Source organism: Rhinoderma darwinii, chromosome 2 (assembly GCF_050947455.1).
Source record: "Rhinoderma darwinii isolate aRhiDar2 chromosome 2, aRhiDar2.hap1, whole genome shotgun sequence".
Lineage (NCBI taxonomy): Eukaryota > Metazoa > Chordata > Amphibia > Anura > Rhinodermatidae > Rhinoderma > Rhinoderma darwinii.
In genome coordinates this window covers 403,996,924-404,024,710 of record NC_134688.1, presented here as the reverse complement: position 1 = coordinate 404,024,710, position 27,787 = coordinate 403,996,924, and the positions used below count along the sequence as shown (strand labels likewise).

Below are 27,787 nucleotides of genomic sequence, written 5' to 3'. Positions count from 1 at the left end.
ATCGCTTTTTCCTATATTCACGCCGTAAAAAATAAAAATTTAACCCCAAACTGTGGGGAAAAAAATACTATTTCTGTCGCATAAAACAAGGCCTCGTACAGCCACGTCAATTAAAAAATAAAATAATTATGGCTGTTGAAAGGCAGAGAGGCAAAAACAGAAAAGTCTATGTAAAGCATTTTTTTTTTTTTTAATAAAAAGGTCAATCAGTGCGATTGGTGCAACATTATAAATAATAATTAAAAATGTGTTTTACTTTTTGAGATACAGCTGCATCTAAGTTATGAACTTAATAAAGTTCCACCTCTTACACTGATCGACCTTTTTATTTATTTTTTAAAAAAAAGCATTTCAAAGGTTTACATAGACTTTAACGCCAGGATCACAAACAACGTTTTGAAGCAGTTTTGTGGCAGTTTTTGGCTCAGTTTTTGAGCCAAAGCCAGTAGTGAATCCAAGAGGAATGAAAGGTATATAGAAAATACGGATGCATCTCCTTTTTTTGAGTCCACTTATGTGTTTGGCTCAAAAAACTGAGACAATAATTGGCAAAAAAAACTGCATCAAATCTGGATGTGTGATCCTGGCCTTAATGGGTATTCCCAAAATAATAAATTCTTACCTTCCACAGGCTAGGTAATAATTTTTGCATTGTTGGGGGCCCCACAGCTGGGACCCCCAACGATCATAAGAATGGGGGGTCCCAAACCTCCTGCTCCTCCACACTGTTCGACTGCAGTGAGGATGACATTGAATGGAGTGGCAGTCAAGCAGGTGTCAATGTCTATGAAATGCGAATGCTAGACTGCCGCTCTATTCAAACTCCTCCTCACTGCAGGTTGTGCCTTGAGGAGGATCTGGGGATTTGGGACCCCCGTTCTCACGATCGGTGAGGGTTTTAGCAGTGGGGCCCCCAGCGATCAGAAATTATCACCTATCCTGTGGTTCGGTGATAATTTATGATTTTGGGAAAACAATTTTAAGCCATTTGCCCAGTTGCCCCTGATCAAGAAGTTTAAAATATGATTGCTATATGAAAATGGCGCAGTAAGATGGTTCAGAGTATGACTATTCAACCATTATTTCCAAACTTCACAATATGTATACCATTACATGGTTAATACGTTCATTTCTGTTTCTTGAGCAAAGAATGAATGAGATCACAAATGAACATTCAGTGACATTTCTTAGTCCTTAGATCTCAGTGTACTTAGTGTCAGGAATATCATTGAGCAATCTGACACATGGCTTTTACATATGGAATCCACAAATTATTCTAAGGAAGGAAATGTCTTTAATTAGTACCAGTTCTTTTCTGTCTATGTAATACTCTTATAATGTAAATCATTAACAGAGTTTTCAAATGTTTCATTGTCATGAAATGCCTCGGTTATTAAAGTTGTAACTTAAAGTTTATTTTTCTCCAAATAGGCCATAAGACACATGGGTATACTTCATTGTGTGCACAGAACGTGCCTCCTATACTATTCTGTAAATACACATAGATACACAAGGCTTAATGGAAATAACTAATGTGTTCTACAACATAGTTAGCTATCCAAATGGAAATCTCATTTTTTTAGCCAGCATTTTTAAATATCTTACGTAATATATATACACTACCGTTCAAAAGTTTCGGGTCACCCAGACAATTTTGTGTTTTCCATGAAAACTCACACTTATATTTATCAAATGAGTTGCAAAATGACTAGAAAATATAGTCAAGACATTGACAAGGTTAGAAATAATGATTTTTATTTCAAATAATAATTTTCTCCTTCAAACTTTGAATTCGTCAAAGAATGCTCCATTTGCAGCAATTACAGCATTGCAGACCTTTGCCATTCTAGCTGTTAATTTGCTGAGGTAATCGGGAGAAATTTCACCCCATGCTTCCAGAAGGCCCTCCCACAAGTTGGATTGGCTTGATGGGCACTTCTTGCGTACCATACGGTCAAGCTGCTCCCACAACAGCTCTATGGGGTTGAGATCTGGTGACTGCGCTGGCCACTCCATTACAGATAGAATACCAGCTGCCTGCTTCTTCCCTAAATAGTTCTTGCATAATTTGGAGGTGTGCTTTGGGTCATTGTCCTGTTGTAGGATGAAATTGGCTCCAATCAAGCGCTGTCCACAGGGTATGGCATGGCGTTGCAAAATGGAGTGATAGCCTTCCTTATTCCAAATCCCTTTTACCTTGTACAAATCTCCCACTTTACCAGCACCAAAGCAACCCCAGACCATCACATTACCTCCACCATGCTTGACAGATGGCATCAGGCACTCTTCCAGCATCTTTTCAGTTGTTCTGCGTCTCACAAATGTTCTTCTGTGTGATCCAAACACCTCAAACTTCGATTCGTCTGTCCATAACACTTTTTTCCAATCTTCCTCTGTCCAATGTCTGTGTGCTTTTGCCCATATTAATCTTTTCCTTTTATTAGCCAGTCTCAGATATAGCTTTTTCTTTGCCACTCTGCCCTGAAGGCCAGCATCCCGGAGTCGCCTCTTCACAGTAGACGTTGACAATGGCGTTTTGCGGGTACTATTTAATGAAGCTGCCAGTTGAGTCGTCTATTTCTCAAACTAGAGACTCTAAAGTACTTGTCTTGTTGTTCAGTTGTGCAGCGGGGCCTCCCACTTCTCTTTCTACTCTGGTTAGAGCCTGTTTGTGCTGTCCTCTGAAGGGAGTAGTACACACCGTTGTAGGAAATCTTCAGTTTCTTGGCAATTTCTCGCATGGAATAGCCTTCATTTCTAAGAACAAGAATAGACTGTCGAGTTTCACATGAAAGCTCTCTTTTTATAGCCATTTTGAGAGTTTAATCGAACCCACAAATGTAATGCTCCAGATTCTCAACTAGCTCAAAGGAAGGTCAGTTTTATAGCTCCTCTAAACAGCAAAACTGTTTACAGCGGTGCTAACATAATTGCACAAGGGTTTTCAAGTGTTTTCTAATCATCCATTAGCCTTCTAACACAATTAGCAAACACAATGTACCATTAGAACACTGGAGTGATGGTTGCTGGAAATGGGCCTCTATACACCTATGTAGATATTGCATTAAAAACCAGACGTTTGCAGCTAAAATAGTCATTTTGCACATTAACAATGTATAGAGTGTATTTCTGATTAATTTAATGTTATCTTCATTGAAAAAAAACTGTGCTTTTCTTGCAAAAGTAAGGACATTTCTAAGTGACCCTAAACTTTTGAACGGTAGTGTATGTCTATCTATCTATCTATCTATCTATCTATCTATCTATCTATCTATCAAGAGATATCAGTATACATATATTTCATGGCCATGGCATTTTGATTATTTTTGATTGATACATACCATTATAATACCAGCAGAGGCTACAAGCATGCTGTCAATGGCAGGTTCTTGTAACATTGATGTGTCTGGTAGCCATTTAATTTGTTTCTCTAGAGGGATAGTGACGTGATTCAAACATGCCACTAGTACTAGATCATCCATTTACAATTGTGATAATGTGTATACACTTTTATGTAGAGGACTGGTTGTACTTTGAAAAAGAAAATGTATAAGCCCCTTGTGTGTAATAATGAAATATATATCAGGAGTTGCGCCCTCTCAAATGCAAATATTGGCAAATTCTCTATAAAGTGCATTGTTATGGATTTGATCCCAGCTAAACACAGCGATATATAATATTGAATCTATAATAACTCCATATTCAAAAGTACTACCTTTAGGTTTACTGCAATTCTTTTACAGTTGTGCAGATTTATAGGGTGCAGAGGTAGCAGTTGCATTCTTGGGAAGTCTATCGTGGCACTGCATGTAAATTGAGTAGGAGGCACAATAACTTATCATGCTTATTGCACATGTATTGGGATATAGTTATGCTATGCAAGTTAATACTTAACACGTGATCACAAATATTATGTGATGAGCCCATGTATAGCATTCATACAAAAGCCCATCAACCTCAAGCTACTCCTCTGCTCTTTAGTTGTAAATTGGTGACGTATTATAGAACACGGATATCATTTACCTTTATTAATGGGACAGTTTATCCTTACTTTATGCTTCCTTCAATTTTACTGCCCTCTATCCGAATGAAAATGTATCTGGTCTGTAACATTGGTTTGGTGCAATGTACCACATGTTTTTAACTATACTTCATTAAAAGTAATCTAAATCAGTTTCCAAGAACAGGTTTTTGAAGAATACTTTGCAATTTCCACTAATGAAAGGAAACCCCTTGCTGCCACAGCCATTTTCCGTTTCTTTTCATTTTCGTTATTTCCTACCCACCTTCCAAAAGCCATACCTTTTTTATTTTTTTGTCAATGTAGCTTGTTTTTGCGGGATGAGTTGTTGTTTTTAATGGCATTTATTATACCATAAAATATACAAAAAAAACTGCGAAAAAAATCATTGTGGTGTGGAACAGAAAAAAATGGGACTCCTCCATTGTGTTTTGGTTTTAGTTTTCAGTTTGTTCACTATGTGGTAAAAATTACATGTTAACTTTATTCTGTGGGTCAATACGATTACAGCGATACCAAATTTATATAAATTTTATATGTTTTACTACTTTTACAAAGAAAAAAAATTGGTTTGTGCCGCCATGTTCTGAGAGCCGTGACTTTTTTCTTTCCGTTGATGGAGCATAAAATAGAAAGGCCTTATTTTTTATTTTTTGCCAGGCGCGCTGTAGTTTTCATTGGTATAATTTTGGGTTACTTATGACTATCACGTTTTATTCCATTTTTTATGAGAACTGAGGTCACCAACAAACAGAAATTCAAGCATTTTTTTTGTTCACTGCGTTCACTCACTAGGTTAAATAAATTTATATTACAATAGTCTGGACTTTTACGGATGACAGACAATACCAATTATGTTTATTTTTTTATTTTTACATAACTTTAGGGGAAAAATGGGAAAAGTTTTTTTTAAAACTTTTAATATTTATTTTGAATATAACAAAAAATTCTTAATTAACTGTTGTTTTTAGATTTTTTTGCGTCCCTCTAGGGGACTTGAACAAGCGATTGTTTGATCACTGGTACAATATACTGCAGTACTCCTGTATTGTAGTATTTTGTGATTTTTACTGGCACCTATTAAGCCCTTCCTCTGGCAGGGCTTAATAGGTGCACAAAGATGACAGACCTGGGGTCCTTCATTAGGCCCCCAGGCTGCTATGATAACCATTGAGACCCCATGATCGCGTTGATGGGGTAGATGGAGTGACACAGTGCACCTCCCCTCTATGTAATGATTTAGATGCCGCGGTGGCTATTGACTGTGGTATTTAAGTGGTTAAACAGTCGGGATCAAAGAAAGAGGGAACCCAGCCTTGAGAGAGGGAGCCCATCCTAAAGAGAGGGTGTCCAGCCTGGAGAGAGGAAACCCAACCTGGAGAGAGGGAGCCCAGCACTGGTTGGTCACATCAATTATTTTAAAGGGTGGTGAGAACTTCTGCACAGATTCCCCCGCCACATGGTGTACAAGGTTAGCAAATAAGTGTGGGGAATCATCCCAATGATTATAAAAAAAATTACATTGGAGCAGACAACCAGCAATTTCTCCTGTCCAATATGCATAAGTGTGTGTGTGTGTGTGGGCTCCATTTTAATCACTTCTATGGGGACCCCCTTCCCTCTTTGCATGCCCCAGACTGGGAGACAACCAAATGCATTATATTTAGATTATTTTAAATTATTGATACGTTTATTCACAAATGTGAGGTTCTTAGCAGACATTTTGATCAAATTGTGTCAGCCCAGCTGCCATGACAAGGCAACCTCTTTTAAGTAGATACCTAACCTAAAAAGACACCTCTCTCTCTCTTGGGCCTAAGCCTGCGGAATGAATTCAGGGTAGGTAGGAACCAGCTTTACCCTAATTTAAAAAAACCTTGGGTAGACTAGGAGGAGTGCACAATTAAAATAGAGGAAGTCACCACCCCCACATGGGCCCTAAGAACCTCCTATTTGTAGGTAAAGGTAGAAGTAATGCAAAATAATCTAAGTCCAGTGCATTTGGTGGTCTTATCACTCACCGAGTGCTGTTGCAAAGTTATTTTTATATATATTATTTACAGTCATAGCGAACGTGCACCTGTGCTGACCAACTTTTTTGTGTTTTTGTGAAAAACATTTCATTAATCCATGTTTACTAACTATGCTGTGTTCTTCTCTGATCTCATACCATCTAGCACCGTAAATTAAATACAAGTTAGAACCTAGTAAAGCACAATAATCAAACACATATTTATGGATAGGAATATAGTAAGATTTATGCAATGAGGTGTGAAATAATACATTGAAAGCCAAGTGCAGAAAGACTGATTTAGCTGACTAGAAGACTCCTAACAGTATCTAAGTATATAGTTTCCTGTGAACTTAATATAAATTACTGTTATTGGCACCTGATGGCGAAAGAAATGTGGGTGACTCCTGACCTGCTATAAGTCTGCACAACATATGACTGATGCTCCCATACCTTGTAGACCAATATGTTTCTGCATGTACCTTGCCATTTCTAAACAATCCCTTCTGTTTTACAATTACATACCCCAGTGAATAGTTATTGATCACAATTTAACACAAAATATAAAAATATATTTTGCGTTCTCATATGGAAACTGTAATATAAGCACCATCTAAAAAACGTCTATAAGCATGAATTACATAGGTTGTATAAGCCATCAGTTACTTTTTCCAAGGTCATGTTACATGTCCATTTGCTAACAAAACAACCAATATTGGTTGGTATATGAGCTAAAAAAGGAAACAAAGTGGTTTATAAGGAATTCCATAGTTATATCCTCAAAGTTGTGTTGAGTTAGGTGCTAAAAACATACATCTCTAAAGTGTCCATCACACAAACATTTAGTCGGTTTGAGACCTAGTGAACAGACTACTTGTAGGTTATAGTCTTATACCAATACCTAGACAAACTTGGATTTTGGACGATTAACAAAAAATATAAACCTAATTAACAATGATTGTCAGATACCAGTGGCGTAATTATAGGGGTCTCAGCGGTCGCAATTGCGACAGGACCCCAAAGCCAGGGGGGCCCGCAGCCCCCCGCACCACATCAATGAAATGTTACTATAGTAACTGGGGTACATAGGCTACACGGGCCCCTGTTACTATAGTGACTGACAGTACTTACCCCCTCTTTCCGGAGCGCAGCGGAGGTCCTGACGTCACAGCGATGTGCGCAGCGCATGATGTCACACCGCTATACGCTGCGCACAACATCCTGACCCTGGATGGAACGAGGACCTCCGCTGCGGCCGAAGAGTAGGGTAAATTTAATATTACTGTCTTCTGAAGCGGATGGGTCTGGGTCCAACTCTCGGGGGCCCCCGCCAATCAGCTGTTTTGAAGGGGGTCCATCGCTCGTACGAGCGCTACTTCCCCTTCATTCCGATCACTGTCTCAACCTGTGAATCGCCAACACAGACGTGTCAACAATTCACAGTGTGTGCAAGTGAGGAAAATTAAGGGGAAGCAGCTCTCGTACGAGCGCTGCACCCACTTCAAAACAGCTGATTTGTGGGGGCCCCAGGAGTCGGACCCCAACCCATCAGCTATTGATGGCCTATCCTGAGGATAGGCCATCAATGTTTAGGGACTGGACAACCCCTTTTAAGCCTACCATGTGTTACTGTCTGCTGGACCCTGTATCTAAACCTACCTTAGGCTAAGATACAGGGTCCAACAAACAGTATCACACATGCACAAAGGCCCTGTATCTAAGGCCCTGTTCACATCAGCGTTGCCCTTCCATTGAGGGGTTCCTTCTGAGGTTTCCGTCAGGTTAACCCTTCAACGGAAAGGCAAACGGAAACCTTAGCTTGCGTTCCCCTCACCATTGATCTCAATGGTGACGGAAACGCTGTTAATGGTTTCCATTAGTCACCGTTGTGACAGGGTTCCGTTGTTTTGACGGAACCAATAGCGCAGTCGACTGCACTATAATAATGGGGGTTAGTGTTAGCCTCTTCATGTCTAACACTAAGCCCACCTTAGTAATGGACGTTGTCAATCAGTCAGTGGCCATTACTAAGGCGGTAGTAATAAAGTTTAAAAAATTACAAAGACATAGAATAAATATTTTATTGAAATAAAAATCCCACACACAACCCCCATTAACCATGTTATTGAGAATAAAAAAAAACACTGTTATCGAAGCAGTCCTCGAATCCGATGTAGTCCAACAACCAAACGTGTAAAAAAACACAAACACAAAAATAATTAGTAACACATAAAAAAGCAAAACAATTCTTATACTTACCTTTCCTGGGTCCAGCGCTGGAGCCGCAGTGTCAGCAAGCTGGGCCCTATATATAATCCTATCATGTGTAATACCGTCTGCTGAGCCACTGTATCTAATCCTATCCATAGCTATAGGGTCGTAGTACTATAGATATGCTGTCTCCTATATACACATATACATACACGCACACATTTTTTTGTGGGGAAGTATATGTACTGGGGCTTTTTCCCCTGATGTTTTAAGTCCTTAGTGACACCCCTGGCTGCTAGTGTTGCATCGTTGGCTCACTTAGGAGACCCAGCGATGCAGCTGAAAGCTGCTGGCCATCGGCCATGAGAAGTTTAGGGGGGGAGTCCAAGAAGAACCTTTGCATCGTGGTCCATGAGCCTTTACCTAATGGATGCGCATTATCTGGACAATCCCTTCTCTAAAGGAAGTCTCGCAGGCGATCAGCTTATCAGTGCCGGACCAACAGCTAAGAAACCAGGTTGATCTTCTGTTACCGCCACGGAGAGCTGTGGATGGCCACGTCAGCTGGGGGTAAGCTGCTGTTGAAGAAGTGTGGTATTGCATAGCACACATTGAAATGAATGGGCGATCAGGATCTGCTCTTTTGCAGCGTCTCTCCTCCGCCTGGGGCTAATAAAAATTGAGCCCGAGCAGAAGGTTCCCCTCTATGTATCCCATATGCCCTAGTAGGCATAATAAAGTTTGATTGGCTTTAACAAAGGTTCATCATATGCCATGAATAAAACTGAATACAATTACCTCCTCCATCAACCTGTACTGTTGATACATGGCATAATAGATGTATGTACTTTGTGGTTTATCAATCATCCAGCCATCTTATTAGTTTACAACATTAGAAACCAGGATTTGTCAGATCAGGCAATGTTTTTTTTTTGGTACCCATCTTTATTATTTGGTAGAATTCAGAAGTGGCAAACAATGTCTGCAACCTGTGCAGCTGTACAGGAGCCCAGTAGGTATGGGGGACTCTATGTTACCTTAAAGGGTAACTAAACTTTAAAAAACTTTTGACATTTCATATTGACATGTCTCATAGACTTTTTATTGAGCCCATACACCACTTGCTTGGCTTTCCAAAGAAAGACGATTACAAACGAAGCGGCTCACCCTCACGCTTCATTTTAGCAATTGGTGGGGGGTCTCAGTGCTCGGATCCCCACCAATCAAAATTCTGTCATGACATGTCATACTTTAAAAAAAAGTTAAGTTACCTTTTAAAAGCAGCTATCTACTATCTAGATTGCATGTAACGGACTGAGCTAATGAATTTGATGGTTTACAATTGCAGGTGTATTGCAAGAGACATAATAGGGGTGCTCTATGATGTGCTATTGGAGAGCAAGGGGTTCAGGTACAGTTTTTACAAAGGACCCTTCTGCTGTCTAGTGTACCTGGAAGAATTGATAAGGGGCATCACGTAGGCATTACCTTTGACATGGGTCTCAGTCTTCATTAGACAAATCACATACTCTAATTCCGGATGCCCCCGATACAACATCCACGTGTACAACAGTTAATATCAGTAAACTATGGATATTTTTACATCCTCATGTCGATGACCTTACAATATGAGGCCGGCAATTTATTTTCTTATAAACTATACATATCTGTAGATTGAAAACCAAGTAGAGTTACATTGTAATGCACATTTACTGAACTGAATTGTGGCCAGTACAGACAGTATAGAGTGGGATTTCTGAACCTTCACTTTTGTTCATGCCTTCAATTAATATAATCAACAGTAAATTTACATTAGGTTCATGAGCATAAGAAAAAAAATTACAAATCTGTCCTTACCACCTTAGATGATGTAATGATAGCAAATAGATGTTAATTTCAGCATGTGTTAGTTAGCCCATTTAAATTCTTCAGATGGTGAGAGATGTGAAAAAAAATTGTTAGAAAAATTATAGCGTGCTGTCTTTCAACTGACCAAAACCAAATGGTCACGATGAGAAAATAGTTTTCGTTTCCAACCTCTAAATTCAATAAACATCTATGTGTAATTCTTTTTTTTTTCTGCAGAAATATTTTTATTAGTGTTTGTTCACGTTTTACCAAAGATATTTGTTTTGGACTGTATGAGATTTTTCTTGGCTTCCTATTTCATTCATAATGTAGATCTGTGGGTAATATACATCTAAATACGAGGAAATTAATATCAGCTGTTATTTTCTTCTCTCTGTATGAGTATATAATATGAGGAAGGCATAAAATCGCTATTAAACCGTATGTGCAGATTATGCAACTGATAACTGGGACTTCACTCCAAATGTTCTTATTTTCTTTTGCTTTTTTATATGGGTTTCTCACTAAATTAAATAATAAGACTGGTCCCTTTTAAAACAAACCCTGTATCTAGTTAACTTGCGGCCTGAGGCATGTGTTGACAGAGCACAATCCCCCATTTCACCTAGAATGATTTGCATGGGGAACGCTGAATACATTAGGGCAATTTTTACCATTACTTGGCCCAATTAGGAGTTAAGAAAACAAGCCTAAAACCATAAATTTTACTTTGCGGCAATAAATGTCTGTATATTATTTAATACTATATCCTATTCTTCACAGGCCACCAAGACTGCTGCCTCTGGGTGAAATACTACTAGTCACTACTCTCTAGATGGGGAATCTAGATTTCTACAGAAAATTGCACATATTTTAGTAAATTGGAAGTTAGAGCAGCAGTCACAGTTTAATAATTATGTATTTTTTACTTACAGAAATATTGGAATTTTTATTTTCAATTGTAGTGGCCATTTTTGCAAAAGTGGCAACAGGAAGCAATGCCTGAATGTTCTATTAATAACAAAATAACAGATTACCATAACTTGCTGAGAAACTAAGTCAAAGTGACAGCCAATATGGCCGTCACAGCTCAATTGAAAAATGGCAATAACTCTGTGCAAAAAAAAATCGAACTACCAAATTATGATTACTGCTCTAGGGCTCTGATCACATCACGTTTGGTATGCATGTCCGCCATTTACGCTGGGAAAATCTAATGATGTATACGCCGGATGTATGCAACTGTATGACAAACAGTTGCTTATATATGCCATACCGTTGCATAAGTCTGCCATTGACTCCAATTTTAATAGTAATTATATACCACGTGGATACCCTTGTATTAAAAACCATTGTTGAACACTTTCCAATACAGTTGAAACAAAGGTATGCAGATGCATACCACCCAGATGTACGTATGTCAAAAGGATACGGTTTTATTATAAGCCTGGTCCATAGAAGGTTATACGTGAGGAGATTAATCCGCTGTACCCGTCAGACGCACACACTAAACGTGTTGTCAATGTCACGGCGCAGGGTGTGGACCCAGTGGGCCGTACCGTGTAGCAGAGTAGCAGCTGGCTAACAAGGTACAAAACAATGTCTATAGTTCTGAACGGGTACCTGAGGCAATGTAGACAGTAGCGGGAGCACGACTTGACTTTCACAGCAGGTGACGCCGCAGATGCAGCGGAAGGCACGACTTGACTTTCACTGTAGATACGATAGCACAGGATACAGGGTACAGGCAGCAGGAACGGGTAACACTGGGAACTGGAAAACACTGGGAGACCTTTAGCAAGACAAACTATGGTATACAACAATGCTCAGGCAAGGAACCAGTAGGCAGAGCCCCTAATTATAGTCCAGCATCCATTTGGGCTGATAATTGATAGGTGACAGCTGGACCTGTACTGGCCCTCTAAGGCCGTGCACGCGCAGCCACGCGCAGACGCGCGCGCCCTGCGGGAATCAGTCCGAGGACCCGGAAGACAGTACCGGCGCCTCCCTGGAGGGAGCTGACGCCGTGAAGAGGGGCCGGGATCGTCAAGAGGTAAGTCAGGACGACGACCCCCGGCCCTAGACGTTACAGTCAACAGCGCCTAAATTCTGATTTACTTATATATGGCAAGTTAAACTTTTTGATTTCAAATGTTCATTAAACCACAATGCTCTGCATACTGGGAAAATCTTCACAATGTGAGGTCTAAGAAAAAAATCTTGGTCTAGCATTATAGATTACAGACTATAATAAGGACTTCTTCACAGAGTTTTTGTTCTTTTCACACCATGTAGGACATCTGCAGTTTAAAGCGTTTTTTTTTTTTTTTCATGCGCTTGGAGTGGGGTTTTTGTACTAGCGTTCTACAAGAAGCCTATTGAGAAAAATGACACGGACCCCCAAAATGCTACTAAAACTCCACTAACCAAAACACTGTGAATGTAGAAGGGCCTGCTGCACTCATATGAGCGCTGCTTAACCTTCATTCCTTACCTGCTCGTACTTTGTATTTTGTATCCCTTGTACTGTGTGGATAAAAACTGTGATTCCTCTATTTTTTGGTGGTTTCGTTTTTACCGTGTTCACTGTGCGGTAAAAACAACATGTTAACTTTATTCTACGGGTTAATACGATTAAGGCAATACCAAATTTATATTGTTTTTTATGTTTTACTACTTTTACACTGAAAAAACTTATTGTTGAAAATAAAATTTGTTTTATGTTGCAATATTCTGCGAGCCATAACGTTTTTATTTTTTCGTCGATTGTGCGGTATGAGGACTTCTTTTTTGTGGGGCGAGCTGTAGTCTCTAATGGTACCATTATTATTTTTTATTACACATCCCATGCACCACGCACCACTCCCCTCAAGACTAGTGGGAGTGGCTATTATTTAAAGCACCTGCTCACTCTACTTCATCAGCGTTTCTGACCTGGCTGTGTCCATTTGTAAGTATGGCCTTTTTTGCTGTTTTTGTATATATGTCCCCTTGTTTTTATCTGTTTTGTCTGTGCATCAGGAGCTTTTTGTTCCAGTTAGGGAGTTAGGGACTCGCAAGTCTGGGGATCCTTGTTGTGGATTGCGAGCTGGCGTCCTTTTGGCCAAAATGATCACTAATACCCCAGGTATTTTTCATTATTACTTACATTTGCTTCTTTTGGACACAGCCGGGTCTTTGATGCTGGGAGAGCATGGTGTGTTGTTGTTGTTTATTATGTTTATTCAATTTTTTTTACAATGCTTTAGGGGGAAAATGAGGTTGTTGAACTCTAAAATTTTAAAGTTTTATATTTTTGTACTGGGTTTTATCTTCTGAATGTAAACAATAATGTTCCAATTCACTGACATAGATTTTGAAAACTGCGCGGAACTAATTAGCAAAGTTTATTAGAAAGTTATTGTATTTACATAGAACTTTAAAACCATTTAACAAAAAAAAAAAGTCAGTTTGGAGCTAACGCAAACAGAGGAATTAATATCCAAAAATGCTCTCTTCCTAGTAAAGCGAGTATAAAGGACCTTCTATTCTGTGTAAGGCAAAGAAGTAACTAACACATAATCAACTGCTCAATAATTAGGTGAAGTTTAAAGTACCAATGTGGTGTATAATAGGTCCACAGCAATACTTCCACTGGATGAAGATCATTTAGTCTACATCTGGGATGCCAAAGCTCCAAAAAGTGTTTCGGGATGAGCTACAGCAGAACATGAGAACAGGATAAATCTGTGCCAGGCCAGACTGGGATGTTTTCCTCCACTTCTCCTAAATATTGGACTATCCCTCCATGCCACCATCAGCAGGGCATGGTGATCAATCTCCCACTGATCCTTCAACGCTGTACTCTTCGGAAAAGAAAGTGTTAAGAAAATGTGCAAAAATCCTATAGACTGTAAACGCAGCTATTAAGGGCGGAGTGCGCATTAGAATGTCCCTTTTACCCTTTCCTTTCCAGAGTGCACAGCTGAGAGGGAACATGAATATACCCAGTCACATAGTTTACAAGTCTGCTGCTGTGCGAGGCAGGACTTCCTTGCTCCCAGTGCATTCTGGGAGCTGGAGTGTATACATTACATACAAGCCTGACGTCCTGCTGCTAAGGTATTGTACTGACAAACGCTGACGTCCATTGTGTCAGCATATTGTTTCCTGGGTGTGACGCTCACCTCAGCTATCAGGAGCTTTAGACCTGCGTTCAGGACAGGACACATAAATTCCATTAACCTTTTCATTGTCATATGTATCTATTTGTTATGGAAGACCAGCAGCTGTCAGTCCATAAATTCAAGCGCACATGGTCGAAATATAAATTAAGACGTGTCTTATGAAATTGTGGAAGTTCTTTTACAAAGCTCTCGATCCATGTTTTTTAATATATGTAATGAAAATTGGATTAGCCTTTTTACAGAATGAACCTCGTAAACAGCCATTTTTGGCTAAAAAATGGGACATAATTTTAACGTTATTTTTTTTTCGAATGCCAGAAAACATAGCAAAAAGATTGGCAAAGCTGTGCGTTGCTAGCCAGCGCTGTATATTCTCCAAAAGCTTTTTCTAGCCTAAATAGTTTGTGTCTATTTTTCACTTGCTCCATTGTTTTATGATATATGAAAACAGGCACAATCTATGTGTCTTTTCTGGCATGGGCGTTTCAGTTTACGCCAAGGCGCATATTTCTTGTCTGTTTTTTATTATATAAATTGATATTCTACATAACAGCCTTGAAAAATGTGCTGTGGCCAAACATGCAGAAAAAAAATCTCATGTTTTGTCTATTGGATAATAAAGCAGCCACGCGTCTCTGCCAAAACCACTCACTTTTCCTGTCACACAATAAAGGAGGTCTCCATCTTTTTTAGACATGGTATTAAGGTTAATGGTGTGTACAGGACTTTGCTTGGCATAGATGAAATGTACCGTAATTATGATGCAAACTATGGAAGCGTTTTGGAATATGGCGCCATAGTTAAGACTCTAGTTGCTCCAGCGTGAAAACTATCACCCCTCATTTATCAGTAGTGCAGGGTAATATAGCAGAACAGAAATTCAGGCGTTTGACGTTGCCTAGAATATTGTAATATAATAAATAAATAATATACTTTAGGACCCATGCACACTTATTACGTAGCTGTAGGCAATGCGTCAAGGAGAGAATGCCTCCCTAGAAAGGCATGCAATGGAAAATATGTCGCAATATCATATGTATCTAGTGCAGCATGTCCCCCCCACAAAAAAAAAAAACATGCATAGTACAGTCATTATTATATACACTCCTTAACATTGAAATTGCAACCCCAAGAAGGACAAGCCGTAAGGTTATGCAAATCGAGGCCGTAGCAGGTGTCGCTAAGATCTGCAAATGATCACATTTTCAAGCACCTAGCTCCAATCTGTGACATGTGGGACGGGCCTAAAAGACAGATTGTAAGCAAAGTTTTTAAACCACATGAAACCTCAAAAATCGGATCAAGTAGTGTGGGATGAATGTGCGATGCCTCCTGTTTGTCGACGTGCCAGTTATCGCCACTTGTCACAAACTGAGCGGGATAAAATCCTTGAACTGAGAGACCTCGGTTCATTACTCTGGCAGATCGCTATACGCCTAGGCCGAGATGTCAGCACTATTCAACGTTGCATGTCCCGGAGGTTGCAAGTACGACAACAAACAGGAATGACAGCAAGAGGTGTGAAGAGGTGAACCTCTGCAGGGATGGATCATCTGATTGGAGGAATGGGGCGTAGTGATACATTCTGTACTGCAAGTAAAATTGGACGTCACATCCCAAGCCTAGGGCGCAAACCAGTTTCGACACAAATCATCAGCAGGCGTTCGCATGACTTTGGGCTATGAGCCATAAGTCCAGCTACAGGTGTTCCATTGACCACACGCTACCACTCCTCTCAAAGGCTATGATGGTGCACAGCAAAATGGCAATGGAGGCTGGAATGGAGGTCTATCATCTTCAACGATGAGTCCCGCTTTTGTCTCGGACTCAATGATAGCCGGAGACTGGTCTGGAGACGACATGGGCAATGCCATGAAGAGGCCTTCACAAGGGAACGTCACACCTGTCCTACTCCCGGGATTATGGTGTGGGGCGGCCTAATGTACGCGAGCCGGACCCATCTAGTCTTTATTTCAAGTACACTTAAGACTCAGCGTTACATTGATTTGGTCGTGGATACAGTGGTAGAACCATTTCTCCAAAGTGTCCCAGAAGCCGTTTTTCAACAGGACAACGCTAAAGCGCATGTTGCTCATGCTACTGTGAAAAGCCTGCATGGCCTAAACATGCTACCATGGCCTGCAGCATCTCTGGACTTGTCTCCCGTCAAGCACAATTGGGACGTCATTGGTTGGCAATTGCGAACCAATCTTGATTATTTGCGTGCCCAAGTACATTCAGTGTGGCATATCATTCCTCAGACCATTAATAACCTCATTGATAGCATGCCAAGTCGTGTAAGTGCGTGTATTTCTGCCCGTGGTGCTCATACTCAATACTGAATAAATCAAGATGTTTGGAATATTTTGTTTCCATTTTTTTTATCATTTGCATATCATTAACATATCTATCGATCCTGTGATTTCCACAATTCCAAAACTTTTCCTTCTCGGTGTTGCAATTTCAGCTACAGCGGCTAAAAAAACAAAATGTGTAAACATACCGTATGAAAGTCGGGTTCCGACACCATTATAATATGTTTACATACTGTGTGTGTCAGGGGTCCCCCTCAAGAAGCATTTGCTTCTAGGTTAGACTATGTTGCTGTACAGAAGCAACATATGGTGGCACAAAGTGCCTCCTTCCGTGTAATATGTAACTGCATGGACTCTGGGTCCTGCTAGACAAGCTCTGCATACATGACTTTCCCTTGAGGCCTAGGAGATTTGACTGTAATGATCCAACCTGATGAGATAACCGCCCATGTGCCCATAATAACAATTCACTTGTCTGTCCTTACTGGCCAAATATGAGAATTATTTTCTAGTAAAAATGTTTCTTAATTGTAACATTTTCAGCATTGTATCTGGAGAATGTGAATATATTGTCTAAAAAGCCAAAGAATGCAATGCAAGTTCTTTACAAGGTTAAAGAAATCACTCAATTCTTAGAAATGACTTCTTGCACTGTGCAGAGCCAGAACATTTACGACAGATCAGTTCTCTATTAAAGCTCTCTAGAAGATCTGAACTTGGGAAAACCACATCAATAGTCTTCCAGAAACTAAACGTTGACTTAAAGGCTTTGTTCCAATATTTTAGTCATATCTGGAAGATGTAAAGTTTCTGGAATGTATATAAATGTAGACTATTCATTTCAATTGGAAATAATCCATATGGATGTGTAACATAGCATTTAGTACATATGTTTAATATAGAACAACATGGTTGTCATCAGCTTTGTGGAGTCATGTTGAAATAGATGATGACAAGCTGCCAACGTGCCACGGTATCTACAACACAACTTTTTCTATACCTATTGTTTATATTTTGCCTTTGTATGTACTGGTTAGAAGATTGTTTCTGTAACTTTGAAACTCCAAAGCCCAACAGTGGTCTGCAACCTGTGTCTCTCTAGCTGTGATAAAACTCCAATTCCCAGCATGCTTGTTTAGGGGGTCTGGTCTGGGGTCTGTATCCTAGGGTCTGCATTAGTTTGACGGTCTGTATTTTTATTTCGAAAATTTGGTCTGGGGTCTGTCTTAGTTTGGAGTCTATAATTTTTTTAAAAGTCTAGTCTGAGGTCTGTATTTGTTTAGGGGTCAGGTTTATTCTGAGGTCTGTATTAGTTATGAGGTCTGGTATGGGGTTTTTATTAGTTTAGGTGTTCTGGGGTCTGTTTTAGTTTAGGGGTTTAGTCTAGTCTGGGGTCTTTATTAGTTTAGGGGGTCTGGTCTGGGCTTTGTATTTCTTTAGGGGGTCTGAGGGTTTGTATTTGTTTAAGGGGTCTGGTCTGGGGTGTGTATTAGTTTAGGGGTTGGGTCTAGTCTGGGGTCTTTATAAGTTCAGGGGGTCTGGTCTGGGTTTGTATTTATTAAAGGGGTTCTGATCTGGGGTCTATATTCATTTTGGGTGTGATGAAGGAGGACAATTGCTCTACTTGTTATTCAAATGCCGTTGATTGGTGGCAGGTTCTGTATAAGTGGGTGAGGCATAATGCACTTAATACGCCATACTTTGGAATCTCCCTGATTTCCTTTCTCAAAACTTGACAAGTATGGGCAGGGCCGGCCGGACTTAGGGGTGTGCGAGACAGGGCGCATCACTCCAGCAGGTGGAAGGGGGTGTTGCGCTGGCTCCCTTCCCCTGCTTGTTTTCAGAAGCGCCCAGGCCCGGCAACTCAGCAGTCGCCTTTCCGTCCGGGCGCTTCTTCACTCAGTGCCGTCGCTACCGCTGTAGCAGCCATAGCGGCTACTAGAGGCGACACCGGGCATGAGGGTGGGGACGCCACTAGCAGCTGCTGCGGCTGCTACAGCGGTGGCGACGGCTCTATAGCAGAGCAGAAAGGTATCTCCCTGCTCTGCTATCTACTAGCGTCACTGTAGCTCCCTGAAGGAGCAGAATCCCCGCGTGGCTGGGGATCCCGCTCCTGGAGCGCTCCTCTTGATGTTTCTGTCCATATATGGACAGTGACATCAGGGGAAACTCCTGAAGCGGATTCCCGGTCCACAGCGTTGCAGATGCTGTGACCAGAGATTCCACTCCAGGAGAAGCCAATGACGTCACTGTCCATAAATGGACACAGACTACAGGAGCTTCTCCTGGAGTGGAATCCCCGGTCACAGCATCGGAAAACACTGTGAACGAGGATTCCACTTCAGGAGTTTCCCCTGATGTCACTGTCCATATATGGACAGGGAAATCAAGTGGAGCGCTCCAGGAGCAGAATCCCCGGCCACACAGGGTTTCCGCTCCTTCAGGAAGCTACCGTGGCGCTATCTACAGGAAGGGGGGGTGCTAACTACAAGGGGACTGTGTGGCGCTACCTACAAGGGGGCTGTGTGGTTCTACCTACAAGGGGCTGTGTGGCGCTACCTACAAGGGGCTGTGTGGCGCTACCTACAAGGGGATGTGTGGTGCTATCTACATGGGGCTGTGTGGCGCTACCTACAGGGGGAATCTGTGAGTGGTGGGCTAATGGTCATTTTACTGTGAGTGGGGTTCTGACGGTAATTTTACTGTGGGTGACGGGCTGATGGTCATTTTACTGTAAATGGTCGGCTGATGGTCATTTTACTGTGAGCAGGGGCTGATGGTCTTCAAGTGGTTTCTACCTCTGACCTCCAATTGAAATTAATAGGAGGCAGAAAATACATGCGGCGCCCGTTTGGAGCTTTTTTGCCTGCGTCTTTTGAATTAGCTTCAACAGCTTAAGAAAAAACGCAAAAAAAAAAAAGGTCAAACAACGCTGTCAATACAAAATCTGCTTTAAAATTCCTGAAGGAATTTTGAGGCTGATTTTTTTTGCCTTACAAAAAATATGTGTGAACATACCCTACTAGTGTAGTGCTGGTTTCTGTCTTTCTCGAAACAATTTTTGGTAGGGGTGCCCTGAGGAAATTATATTTTTCCAGTGCTGCCTCGAGTCCGAAAAGGATCCGCTACAGGATTACGCCGGCCTATGCAAGGATCTCGTCATGGAGCAGCTCAGTTCGCCGTGGGAACGGGGCCTAGGTGAGTACGAGGCTGTATGGCAAAATCTACAGGGGGGCACTATACTGTGCGGGAGCCACTAAGCGGGCATTAAACTGTGTAGGGGTACTGCAGGGGGCATAATACTGTGGGCACAATTAGAAGACAAAATACTGTGTTCTTGAAGGGGTTGTAATATATTATTAAATATTATTATTATACTGTATGGGGGCACTAAAGGGGCATTATAATTTTTCATGGGACATTTTTTTTTAATGATGGTGGTGGGGCGCCGAAAGATTATCCTAATGCCAGCCCTGAGTATGGGTTATATTGATTATCAAACAAGATATTATGTAATGTGATACCATTAGCGACAATGTGGACAAGCATCACAGTGTGTTATTATTATCTGCCCACTTTCAGAACGTCTTTACTTTTATGTAGCAGGGAGCCTGATCGACCACCCAGGTATATTGGCACAGTTGCAATTGCAACCACTGCTATTAATCGCAACTTATTGCTATCTCACTAATTGATGATAAGAGTATATTTTGCTTTTTTTTTCTTGCGCCATTGATTTTTCATACATATTTTAATCTCTTTGTTTCATGTACATTAATAAATTACAAGTATAAATGAATGGGAAGTAAACTAGGTAACTGCTGATAATAATCCAGTTCCCTATTATAAAATTAAAAGGCGTTCCAAACTGGAGCTTCTACAGATTTTAGCACTGTAACATTTGCACCTGTTCTCCACCAGAGGGAGTAATCGTACGTTCCTTGCCATGCAGACACAACAGCTGGTGGTGTTAAATATTAAAGCACAGCCATAGGATTATTTAATACGCGGATTACTCGGTCAGTTTATAATACACTTTTACTATACATGAGCTGTGAGTGATTGAATGCTTATTTAATAATTTCTAAGGACATTTCAAGAGAACATTTTTAGAGAAAGTCGTATTTTTTATCTTTCTTTTTTTCGTTTAAGAGACCGCACCTTTGGCAAATATGCAAATACAGCAACGTAGCCAGGACTCCACTGCAGCCACCAACAGTCACTTTGAAGGCTTTTCACATTTTTGTTGTAGTGAAAATATCCAAATTACATTTTAAATGAAGAGAATGTTCTACATTATTGCAGCTGACACGAAGGGGCTGGGATGAAGGAGTTATTCATGGACATTGCTTTAATATAAGAATGTTTGCTCATGGTTTCAGGAAAATGTGAATATTATAATCCATGTCCGGTTTATCCAGATTCATAACTGGAAAGTAAACAGATACATATACATATACAGATCCTAGCTACATGGCGAGAGTACAGGTTGTAAATGTGTAATGGTGATATCTTGCTATACAGCTCAAGAAGGAGTATACTGAGTGCTTAAAGCCAAGTTATGTCTATGAGGTTGTCCAATGGACCTGGTTTAATGACTGGCATTTATATAACGATGATAGGTTACTCAGCCTACTATCTCTTCTAATGCACAGTTGCTTATTCTATAACTAAATAAATCATTGCAATGCACATAATAATATTATAATACATGGTTGCATAGAGGCTGCTCTCTGCCCTGGCTAAAAGTCACATAAAGGGATGTCAATTTGCCCTAATACAGCATATAGAAAGGTCTTGTCCAGATGAGACAATTTTTTTTAAGTACGGGGTGATTCAAAAAGGATGCTGCAAAATTATAGCCTCACTATTCATAACCGAGAGAACATAACACAAATGTATTAACATGAAAATACACTATCTATAGAAGTTTTATGTATGCACTACAAGTGTTCAAAGTGATTTCCATTGTTGACACGGCAGATGTCTAGCAGGTAGTCCCGTTCTGTCCAGTTCCTCAGATATGGACTCCACTGTTTCAGTGATGCATTGTCTCAGGTTGTTCAGATCCTGGGCAGATACATTGAGTCCTTGATGTAGCCCCATAGAAAGAAGTCGCAGGGCGTTAGATCTGGCAATCGTGGAGGCCAGTGCAACATTGGTGAATCGTTGTTTCCGGTGCGGCCGATCCAACATCCTAGTAGAGTTTCATTCAGGTATCGGCGAACATCCAAATGGAAATGTGGAGCTGCACCATCCTGCTGACAGAGCTTGTTTAGAAGAACTTCCTCCATCTGTGGCATAAGCCATTTGTTTAACATGTCCAGGTAGGAGTGTCCAGTGACACTATCCTCAGCAAAAAAGAAGAGAAGATAGACTTTGTGCCTGCTCATTGCACAGAACACGTTTACTTTGGGTGAGCCACTCATGCTCGATAAGGGCACATGGTTTTTCTGAGCCCCAAATTCTAACATTGTGGTGGTTGACCTTACCACTGAGGTGTAAGGTAGCTTCATCGCTGAACAGCAGCCTATCAGCGTCTTCGTCCTATTCCAATCGGCCCTGCAAGTCAATGCAAAAGTCACAGCGTTTCGGTTTGTTGTCTGGTTTTATCTCCTGAAGAAGATGTAACCTGTATGGCTTACAACGCAGACGTTTTCGTAAGATACGCCATACCGTGGTTTGCAGCACCTGTTGTTCCATACTATTCAGTATGGTTGACTTTCTAGGACTACACTCATACACGGCTTCAATCCTGTTCACTGTCTCTTACAAAGTTTTAGGGTGGCCGGACTATTCCCATGACATAACACCCAGTGGTTTTGAATTGCTTCACCCAATGCAAAATGCAGTTTCTATGTGGAGCACATTTACCTAAATTATTCTGAAAGTTTTGCTTTACTCTCACAACAGAACCAGGTTCTTGCAAATTCCAACATGCAAAAAGCTTTCTCTTGCTTCGATGTCACCATCTTATGTCACACGATGTAAGCACATTTCAAATTTGGCTCTTGAAAATGAAAGATGTGCTGTGATTGGTTACTATGGGCACTAAGCCAGTTTTTCTTTGATTTTCAGTCACTGGCCATTCACCACTGGTGTTACTTTAACATCAGGCCTTTACTTTTGCACCCTCCTTTTTGAATCGCCCTGTATAGATTTAGATTTGACAGCATTTTACAGTTCTTATATTGATATAATATACATAAAAAATTAAGCAATTTTGTTAATATATTGCTTTCATTTTCTTATACTGATCCTGAGTTACACCCTGTGTTGCATTACAATTAGATTTTTAGAGTAGTTTATAGTATCTGGGATAAATACTACACATCCCAGAATGCAAATCGCCAGTTCAAGTTTTGTGCAGTCAAGGAATTCCGGTAGATTTCAGCCCTGAAGCCTGTAGAATTGTAAATACACCTCTAAACTATTATACAGGCTGTATAATAATGCAATATATTTCCAAACGTACCCAACCTTTTTATACAGAATTATTTTTATATGTAAACTGTAAATGATATCGATAGGTAAACAAATAGTTCTAAGGCTATGTACACTTTTGAGGGGCATGTTATTTTTTAAATAAACAGGTCAGTCAGTCCGTTTGGTATAACTTCAAAATTAATCTTTATTAAAAATGTGTTTTACTTTTTGAGATACAGCTGCTCTGTATTCCCTATACAGAGCAGTTGTATCTTTAGTTTTGACCCGAATCTGTCAGTTCTGCGGACCTGACAGGTTCAGTGACAGCGAGTCCTGCATGTCTCTGACACGCAGAATCCACCTGTAATTGTGTATCTAAAAAAGTAAAACACATTTTTTAATAAAGACTAATTAAAAAGTTACACCAAACACATTGACTCACCTGTTTATTAAAAAAAAACATCCCATCAGGGGTTTACATAGCCTTTAAACTAAGTAAAATGTTTTAAAACCATCGTCTCCAGGTCCTAAAAGGTGGCAAATTGTAATATAAAAAAAAATTGCTAAATTAATTATTCTTCTGTTGCTATATTTTCATTCAGGGTAGGATTCAAATTTGAATTAGAGTCCTGCAAAAAAGGGTGTGCTTGGCTATTGAACACCAGATTAAAGTGTCACGGTCACAGGGTATGAAGAAACTTGGGAAGAAAAATGCTCCTTACAACGGGCGCTTTAGTGTGAGTAGCTCACTGATTCCACGGAGTCATTGATATGGATTAAAAGGGTTTATTGGAGAATATGTTATAAAAACAATAAAAAGATTTGCTGCAACGCATTTCAACCTCGCACGGTCTTCGTTAGGCATCTAATATTTAAAACAAGCATCATCTTAAATAACCATGTCATGTGGTTCATGCCCAGGTCAAACTATCAAGGTTAGAGTTCGTTGTGGGAGTTTCATTACAAGTACGTATGTATTGTTTTTTTTCCTTTTTTATTTTATTTTAAAATGAACCGTGCATTGGTTAATAAATCCTTTACATGCTCTGGGATAACCGTTGTAGCAAGGAGGAAGAGGTAGAGGAGCTGTGGATCCGGAACAAACAAGAGGAGCAACGGGCAGTGGCACAACAATAGCTTCAGGAGGAAGAACCGGAGGTGGAACAGTGAGTAGATCCAAACGGACCAGGATAGAATTGACAGCCTCAAGGAGTTGATCCTGACGTGTGCATAGGTCATGCATCTCCGTCTGAATCTTCTGGACTGCAGTCATGGGCTTGCCAGCGGGTTCCATGGCCTGAGCGTACTGTCACGGTCACAGGGTATGTGGACCCACTGGGCTGCTCTGCCGTAGCGGAGAGGCAGCTGACCAGGTCATAGTCTATATGAAAGTCAATAGTAGATAGTAACGCTTGGGTACCTGAACTAGTCCAGACAGTGGCTGAGGCTTCAGCACGGATGGAGGCCGGTGCAGCAGGCAGCGCCAGATGTGGCGGGCAGTATCCGATGTGGCTGAAGAAACTGGACGTGGCAGAAGACATTGGACGTGGCAGAAGACATTGGACGTGGCAGAAGACACTGGACGTGGCAGAAGACACAGGACGTGGCAAATAACAGCAGGTGCAGTAGACACGACTCCAACACTGGTAGGCACAGGAACAAGAACAATACGAGATACAGGAACAGGTAACAGGGCACCGGTAACAACTGGAACGGGAAGCACTAAGGGACCATTTGCAAGACAGGCTGGGATAAACTAACAACGCTCAGGCAAGGATCAAAAGGGCTGGGGCCTTCTTATAGACCAGGAAATCATGTGGTTGATAATGATGATTGTTTCCTGATGTGTGCTTGCTGGCCCTTTAAGGCCGGGCACAAACGTGCGCGCGCACCCTACGGGACACAGCAGTACGGAGCGGAAGTGATCCATGGCTGCGGGCGTCGGGAGGTGAGTAAACCCGACGGCCCGTGGCCATGGACGCTACATAAAGGAATATACCGTATTCTATTTTGCTGGGAATTTATACCTAATCTAATCATTTAAATATAAGAAATCTAATAGAAATGTAATACATTTTCATATAAAATATCTGAAAAATACTGAGTAAGAATAACTATATGAATGACTTCTGCATTTATTGTCAAGTTAATACTAGCCCTACTAGACTAGTATTTAGAGCCTAGCCTAGGAGGGCTAGGGGCTTAAAAGAGAAAGCGGTCATATACAGCTAGGGCACAAAATCAGGCTGCTCAAAGATGGAGAAAGGCAGGGAGGTCATTAGTATCTGTTGTGCCCGCGGTCGCTGGACACTTTCTTCAAGCCGGCGTCTCCCTCCCCAGAGACACCTGCACACGCGGCTGCAGCTCCCCTCCGTCTCCTGTAGGGTGCGCGCACGCTCACTCCCGGCCCTAAAGGGTTAGCGAGCATGCTTGTGCAAATTTCCCCAGCCAATCCCTTTACATCCTGGACTTTGAAAAGGGGTCTGCCCTTCTTCTCCTTAGCGTTGTTGTTGTTTTCCCATGTTAGATAAGCAAATAGTCCCTTAGTTGTATCATTTTCCCAGTGCTCCCGTATCCTGCTTCCTGTATCCTGTAACTGTGTTTGTTCCTGAGCTGAAGTCTAGTGTTGGAGTCGTGTTGTTCCATCTGCCACGTACAGTGTCATCTGCCTCGCTAAGTGTCATCTGCTAGACCTTCAATGACTATTGTTTGGCCAGCTGCCACTCCGCTACGGCGGAGCGGCTTAGTGGGTCCACCTACCCCAGAACCATGACAGTATCACACACTAAACCACCTACTCTTGGGTGTAGAAGACACTTCTTGAAAAGAGATGACAAGGCCCAGAAGTAGAAGTACCCACCTGGTTCCACCCCTTCCTCTACTGGCCATGTCACCTTGCAAGACCCGCAGTTGCACTATCAAGGAATAGGTAGGGGTGAGTAATGGACCGTATGAGTCTTTGGTCTGTATGAATACATTTTTAGTGGGGTTGCAAATATGTTAGCATGGTTCCTTGCTTGTGGCTATCAAAAGGCAGTCTGTCATGTTTGTGGCTTAAAGAGGCAGGAAGCTGGCTACCCCTGGATTTTCCTCAGAACTACCTCTCAGATCTCCCTGGATCTTCGGTGGATGAGGAACATTACCTATGCAAGCAATGTAGGAATTAGCTATTGGCACCAAGAGAACTGGAAGAATGAGTCACATAGGAACAGAAACACAAGAGGAAAGAATACAGTATGGGACAGTCTGACCACAATAGACCAGCAACCTTATGGTTTAGATAGGCCTGGCTAGGATTGTAGAGGTGGTATGTTCAGTCAGAGACAAAGTGGAAAGAACAGTAGCAAGGAGTAGAATAACCTAGCATCTGCAAAATACACTCCAGTCTAAAACTAGGAACAAAAATAGGAGCAACCTAATACGTATGCACTGATCTTATCAAATAAACTGAGGTACATTGAGAAACTCATAATGCATGTGAATAAAATAGACTTTTCACCTAATAATTTAAAACTATTCGACTTAGTGCTGTTTTGAATGCCTCCACATGACACTGTACAGCGAGTATAAGGAATTCATGTTCCTATCTGATAGCTCTGATTCCTCAGTTGATGAATAGGACCATACTGGAACCATTAACCTAATGCATTGCATAACTTCATGCGGGCCTCTAGACTTCCAATCACACACATGTGTAAAGCGGTGCGGAGAGATCTTGGCTTCTAGAAAAATAAACAACAAGCACTTCAATTTGTAACTTCTGGAATATTTAGTATGTGTCATCTGATCTAATAAGTGATCCCCACAGGCAAGTTGTAAGACGTAGACAATATAGAGACTTAATCATGGGGTGCAGCAGTCGTCTTAAGGGACATTTTTATTTTGTTTTAATGTATTAGGACTTTAGCTGCTGCCAAGGCAAATAAAATCATGGGGTGCATCAGAAGAGGCAGAGCTGTACATAAGAAAAATATAGTTTTGCCAATTTACAAATCACTGGTAGGATCACACATGGAATATTGTGTACAATTTTGGGCACCTGTATAGGAAGGACAGTTTGACGTGGAGGTGCAAATAAAGGTGACCAAGGTAATTAAGGGAATGGGTGGATTGCAGTACCTAGAAAAATGATCAAACTTGGGGTTCAGATTAGAAAAAAATAGATGCCTTGGGGGAATCTAATTACTACGTACAAATATATGAATGAACAGTACAGAGATCTGTCTAATAATGGTTTTTATACCTAGCCCTGTAACCATGACAGGAGAGCATCCACTACGCCTAGAGGAAAGGTTTTACCATAATTACAGACAGGGATTCCTTCATGATGACACAACTTTTCATCATGTGATCAGCCCCGCTCTAATCTATGCGCAAGCAGTAAGTACTACTACTTATTGCACATAAAGTACAGCGGGGCCGGTCACATGACGAAGAGTCGTGTTGTCATGAAGCAAGACTGTGCAACTAGACTTCCGGTCCCCTGCCAGCGCTATAAAAATCTTTTCAAATCTCATAATCAGCGCAACGACGGACCAGAATGAATAATAGAGTGTACTCACATACTGTAGTGTCTACGCTGCTAATACTTTTCGCTCCCCTCATAACCGCTTTAATGTAAGAGCAGTGAGACTATGGAACTAGCTTTTACAAGATGATGTGATGGTTGATTTATTGAAGGCGTTCAAGAGGGGCCTGGATGCCTTTCTTGAAAGATATAATATCACAACTTATGGATATTAGATTTCTGGAGATGGGTGATTCATCCAGGAATTTATTCACATTGCCA

The 27,787-nt window shown here is 41.0% G+C and overlaps 1 protein-coding gene across 2 annotated transcripts in view; it reads left to right on the top strand.

Moving 5' to 3' along the window:
• Positions 1–27,787, top strand: part of LOC142743381 (methyltransferase-like protein 27) — a 214,247-nt gene that overhangs the window by 145,651 nt on the left and 40,809 nt on the right. The window contains exon 1 of one of the 2 annotated variants that reach the window (XM_075854107.1): positions 14,113–14,192. The exons of the other annotated variant lie outside the window; for it this stretch is intronic. The gene's annotated coding sequence lies outside the window, so the exon portion shown is untranslated. Of the gene's footprint in view, positions 1–14,112; positions 14,193–27,787 lie in introns of those variants that run through there. 2 annotated transcript variants of the gene reach the window in all.